Genomic DNA, 6,509 nt, shown 5'->3' on the forward strand with positions numbered 1-6,509 from the left:
TTCTAAAACTCGAAAATCAGTTTCGTAATTTTTCCCTGAAACTAGACTCATATTTCCATCTAAATAACTTTTTCTAGAATTTTTGGTTGGGCCAATTAGTACAGTTTATTAGTTATATTCTCCCCTGATACAGGGTGTGACTATGCTGATGTTCATGAATTACTATTTGGATATCTCCCTGTACAGGGCTTCAATACTGATGTCGTTTGTTTCTATAGAAACTAGACTCAAAAAGGAATCTATGCATTCATGGCATGATTTCTAATTATCTCTGGTTAATTTATAATGAATTTCCAAAGTCGGAACAGGGAATCCAGAAACCGTTCTGGCCCTGTCTCACGAAAACCTGAATATCTCATAACATACTGTTCATATGATCGTTTCATTACTTTCCTATGAAAATAGATTCATCAAGGTTCGTTTACATAATTTATGCACTATTTAATTCCATTCTTACTATTTTTAGTGATTTTCCAAATCTACATCACTGCTGCTGTCAGCATCTGCCTTTAAGGTAGACTTTACCTATTTCATAGTTTCCATGATTCAACTAGCCCTTTTAGCATAAATAGCACAAATTATGATAGTGATTAACCATTCCCATGGCCAATCCTTGTTAAGCATATCCACACCTCTCAATAACCATATCCATACCAAATGATTATAACATTATGCTCAAACATATATAAGCCATTTTCGCATGGCTATCCAAAATTATACAAATCCAAAGGGTCCATGACCCACAACAAAAAGGGTAGTCCTATACATGCCATTTCAAAGTTCAACCAAAAGTATACCAAAAGGAGCTTTGATAGTGTGGGCGACTTCGACTTCAAAATCCCGAGTCCGATAGCTGAAGAACCAAAATCTATAAAACAGAGAATCAAAGAAACGGAGTAAGCATTAAATGCTTAGTAAGTTTTGAGCAAAGAATTTAGACACAACCAAAGTATAGCATTCATGTAGCTAAACAGATAATTTCATATGCACAAATTTTCAATATCATACTTACTTCACATTACCAACCCTTATATTCATACACAAAGATCAACTTAGCCAAAGGCCGGTAGCTCATTTATCAACTGAGCGAATACTTATTTGTAAGGGCTCAACTAATTCAAAGCACATACGAAACATACCTCATGTTACAAGCGTATTAACTGAAATTTTTACAGCAAGATCGTTCATTCCCGAATCACGTACCTTCAGAATTTAACCGGATATAGCTACTCGTTCAAATGCCTTCGAGACAGAGCCCGGTTATAGTAACTCGCACAAATGCCTTCGGGACTTAACCCAGATTTAGTAACTCGCACCAATGCCTTCGGGTTTAGCCCGGAATTAGTAACTCGCACAAATGCCTTCGGATCTTAGTCTGGATATGGTCACTTAGCACAAAGCCTTCGGGACTTAACCCGGACATCATTCGAATAACCATGCACATTTAACATTAAATCATGACACATTCGTATTTCATTTTCATTAGCAAAACTCAAACACAAGACACTTATCACTCTTGCAATTTCGGGTCAATATCCACACACAAAGAGCATGATTTTGATTTGCTTAAAACATGATCTAATCAAATCATAATTTAAGCTTTATTACTCAAGAACTTACCTCGGATGTTGTCGAACGATTTCGATGGCTATTCGACCACTTTTTCCTTCCCTTTATCAGATTTAGTTCCCCTTTGCTCTTGAGCTTAATTTAACAAATAAATTGATTTAATCATTTGAGCATCGAAAAGAGGAACTCAAGGTACTTAGCCCATATATAATTCATTAGACATCAAAGTCACATATGTACGGAATCATGAATCAAACTCAACACATTAGTTAGTATTCTCCTTAGCCGAATTTTCTAAGTCAAGATAAATCCTTCAATATGCTTACCTATGGCCGAACAAACACATCAACCTATGTACTCATTCATGTGGCCGAATATGCATGTTTATGTTGAGGCCAATTATATACTTAATACCACACACAAATGGCATACATTTTACTAACTAATGCATTACATATTATAACTCAATACGCATCCATCATTTACTCCATAATCGAAACACCATCATATGAAAATATATACCTTGAGATATTATATATGTCATGCCAATACACCATGTGCAAACATATATATATATATGTGTAAGAGCCGAATCACAAGGTTGATTATAACCAAACATAAACATAAATCCAAAACACAAATCTTACCTACCATGCAATAAGCATAAATCATACTTATGGATATACCATGGCCGAATACATCACAACACCTTACCATTTCAATTTTGATCATGGTTAAACAAAGAACTTAATGTCTCACTCAAAAATGCTAAAAAGAAAATCCAAGAGTTAATCAATCCACCATCACATGTATCATTAACAAGCTTCACATTTAGCATGCAATGACATTAACACAAAATCCACCTTGGCCGAATATCATCCCCATGACATAGCAAAGATTTGAACCATGGCTAATTAGAACTCAAGCTAGCAACTAAAAACATGCATGAATCTCATGGCACAACCTCAAACATACCTTAATCTAGATACAAGTATGGCCAAACCTCCTCCTAATCCTCTTTCAAACCAAACATGAAGCAAGAACTCCTTCCTTCTTCCTTAGAATTTTCGGCCAAAAGAAATGAAAAAGGATGAACAAATTTTTTTTTTCTTCAACTCACGGCAATGGGGGGGGAAGAACACTCACACACATTCTTTCTTTTTCTCCATTTCTTTATTACCCATACTCCTTATTTTATTTTTCCTAACATACCTCACTAACATAACATGTTTGTGACATGTTTCCACTCATAGCATGGCCGGCCACTACTAATTAGGTGGGGGGAAATTTGACAAGCAAGTCCTCCCTTTTTATTACATGCACATCCTTATAGATTAGCCTATCACATTTCAAAAGTGTCACACATGTCCTACTAACTGAATTCACATGCAATCGACTAAATCGAAGCTTGAAATTTTCACACATTCATAATTTCATATTCTAGACAATAAATATCACATTCAAACATTTCGGTTACTCGGTTTAGCGGTCCCGAAACCACTTCCCGACTAGGGTCAATTTTGGGCTGTCATAACCAAACCCTTTTATTTTTTTAGGCTAGATAATAAAAAGAAAGTTGATACTAGTACTTTTAGTTCCTTTGGGTTTGATAATCCGGTCTTGCTAAAGCTATATTACTGTTCGATAGGTACACTTGCCTTCATCATGATAATAGTTAGTTTCAAGAACGATCCATTATAAATATTTAAAACCTGTCTCGAATATCACTTATCAAGTTTTTGGCACCGTTTCCTGGGAGCTAAGATATTAGGAACACTCGATTTTTGTTACTTTAGCCATTTTACTTTTATTGCAATTTAAATTTTTATTTTCTTTTCTAATTCTTCATTTATTTTCTTCTGACATGTTTTTCTAGTTTATGACCAGGAGAAACCCGTCAGGACCATTACTTTTTGATAGTGAGATCGATCGCACAGTTCACAGAAACCAAAGAGAAATAAGGCGAAACTTACGTTACACACAAGAGCAAGAAGAAGATACTTCAACCACCACCGAGGAGATGGCTGAAAACCAAGAAAACCCACTACCTCCTGTAATTGCTGTTAATAAAAATCCTACTCCGCGTACTATGTATGATTATGCTAAACCTTCTTTAACAGGAACTGAATCGAGCATAGTTAGACTTGTTGTAGCTGCAAATACTTTTGAACTGAAACCTAACACAATTCAAATGATACAACAATTTGTTCAGTTTGATGGTTTACAGGGCGAAGATCCCAACGCTCACTTAGTAACCTTTTTAGAATTAACCTTTTTAGAACTATGTGATACATTTAAAATTGATGGCATTTCTGATGGTGTTTCTAAATAGTGGTTGAATTCGTTACTATGGGGGTCAATCACTACTTGGGAACAAATGACCAAAAAGTTCTTATTAAAATACTTTCCGTCGGCTAAAATGGCTAAATTACGCAATGATATCTCTTCTTTTGTACAGATGGATTTAGAAACACTCTACAATGCGTAGGAGAGATATAAGGACCTTTTACGAAGATGCCCTCACCATGGGTTACCACTCTGGCTACAGGTTCAAACTTTTCATAATGGCCTGAATCCTTTGACTCGACAAATGGTTGACGCAGCTGTTGGCGGAACCATCAATAATAAAACACCTGAAGATACTTATGAATTTATAGAGGATATGTCACTGAATAACTATCAGTGGCAAGTTATGAGGACAAAACCAACAAAAATAGCTAGTGTTTATAACGTCGATTCAGTCACCATGCTCTCTAATCAAGAAGAACTCTTGAATAAGAAAATTGATGGTTTTTTTAGTTCTTCACAGGTTCACCCAGTAATGCAGTACGAAGCAAGTAGAGGTGGATTGAACAGTTCAGAATACCCACCTTATGGCCACAACATGGAGAACGAGCAGTTAAATTACATGGGTAATAATTCTCAATCTCAAAATAATCCTTATAGCAATACTTACAATGCAGGTTGGAGGAATCATCCAAATTTTTTATGGGGAGGCCAAGGAAATCAGAAACCACCACCCCCTCCAGGCTTTCAGCAACCACCATACTAGCAGGAGAAAAAGCCAAACCTTGAGGAGATGCTAACCAAATTTATCTCGATGTCAGAGACTCATTTTCAGAATATTGAGACGGCACTCAAAAATCAACAAGCATCAATCCATGGGCTCGAAACTCAGATTGGACAGCTCGCCAAGTTAATTTCCGAATGACCACAAGGTACCTTGCCAAGCAACACTGAATCTAACCCAAGGGACCAACTCAATGCAATTGCCATTCATGATGAGGAAGGATTAGTGGCAAAACCAAGGCCAGAACCGGTGGTAAGAAAAGGTAAGAATGAGGTGGGCCAAAACGAACAAAAATCGGTAAGTACAGAATATAAACCTCGTGTGCCATACCCCAATGCGATAAGGAAGGACCGTTCAGAAGAACAATTTTGTAAATTCCTTAAACTTTTAAAGAAACTACATATTAACCTACCGTTTATTGAAGCACTTTCGCAAATGCCGAATGCAGTCAAATTTTTAAAGGAGCTTCTAGCAAATAAACGAAAGTTAGATGAAAGGTCACGTGTAGAGCTGAACGCAGTTTGCTCAGTCATTCTTCAGAATAAGCTACCCAAAAAACTAAAAGATCCAGGGAGTTTTACGATTCCTTGTTTAATTGGTAGTTTAGATATTAATAATGCATTGGCTGATCTAGGGGCTAGTATCAATGTTATGCCTTACAAATTGTTTAAGCAACTAGGTCTAGGGAAACCCAAACAAACTAGGATGAGCATTCAATTAGCAGATAAAACTGTCAGATTTCCTAGGGGTATCATTGAGGATGTATTCGTTAAAATTGACAAATTTATATTCCCAGTTGATTTTGTTGTTTTAAACATAGAAGAGGACAGTAATGTTCCTTTAATTTTGGGAAGGCCTTTTTTAGCAACTGCTAGAACAATTATTGACGTTGGCACAGGTGAACTCACACTTCATGTAGGAGACGAAACAATCAACCTTCAAGCTCGCAACCCGAACAACACATCGAAAATTGAAGATGATTGCACAAATTGTTCTGCTAAGACTGATCATACAGTGCAACCTATTTTGCAGGAAATAAGTTCGAATGACACACATGAGCCATGTTCAATCAACAACAAAGAATCTACCCATGAAGAACAAAGGTTACGAATCGAGGAGTTAGATGAATGGCTGACATTTAAACAGAGAAAACACAATAAACCAAAACTATGTTAGAACGAGCTCAATGCCTCACCAAATCAACTTAAGGTTGGAGATAAAGTTTCATTAGATGCCGCAGATCCTCACATTGACACTGCCAAACCGAATGAAGAAATTCCTCTTATGGTACTTAGCATTTTCCCATTCGGTACAGTCGAGGTAAGTCATCCCAAATTTGGCACCTTTAAGGTAAATAATACCCGCCTAAAACCTTATTTTGATGGGATTCATAGCAGGAATGAGGAGTATAAACTCCTCGAACCACCATGACCATTCACTAGAAAGGTAAGTCGAGCTTAGACTATAAATAAGCGCTTCTCGGGAGGCACCCCAAGCACTAACGGTTCTAACTTCTTTAAATTGTAGTCTTTAACATTTAATTAAATAACTGAGTCACTGAACACAGGATGTTTAGAACCACACGGCCAGGAACATGAGTGTGCCGTAGGCCGTGCACATACCACGGGATGAAACACGGCCGTGTGAAAATAGGGCAAAAATTCCTTCCTAAACATGGGATGTGATAAGTTGCCAAGGCCGTGCGACATGGACGTGGGCGGAACTACCAAAATAACACGGGCGTGCGACACGCCTGTGTTTTGAAACTGTGGGCAAACCTGTCAATTTAACACGGGTATGTGCCTTCATACACGGGCGTGGGAGAGGCGAACGAAGATTGACATGGTCGTACAATATGACCGAGTACACC

General features: G+C 37.3%; 1 non-coding gene across 1 annotated transcript; it reads right to left on the reverse strand.

Moving 5' to 3' along the window:
* Positions 1-3,994: 3,994 nt before the first annotated feature.
* Positions 3,995-4,101, reverse strand: LOC121206901 (small nucleolar RNA R71). Its single transcript, XR_005902073.1, has one exon. It is a non-coding gene; the product is annotated as a small nucleolar RNA R71 (small nucleolar RNA).
* Positions 4,102-6,509: the final 2,408 nt, after the last annotated feature.

Source organism: Gossypium hirsutum, chromosome A09 (assembly GCF_007990345.1).
Source record: "Gossypium hirsutum isolate 1008001.06 chromosome A09, Gossypium_hirsutum_v2.1, whole genome shotgun sequence".
Taxonomy (NCBI): Eukaryota; Viridiplantae; Streptophyta; class Magnoliopsida; order Malvales; family Malvaceae; genus Gossypium; species Gossypium hirsutum.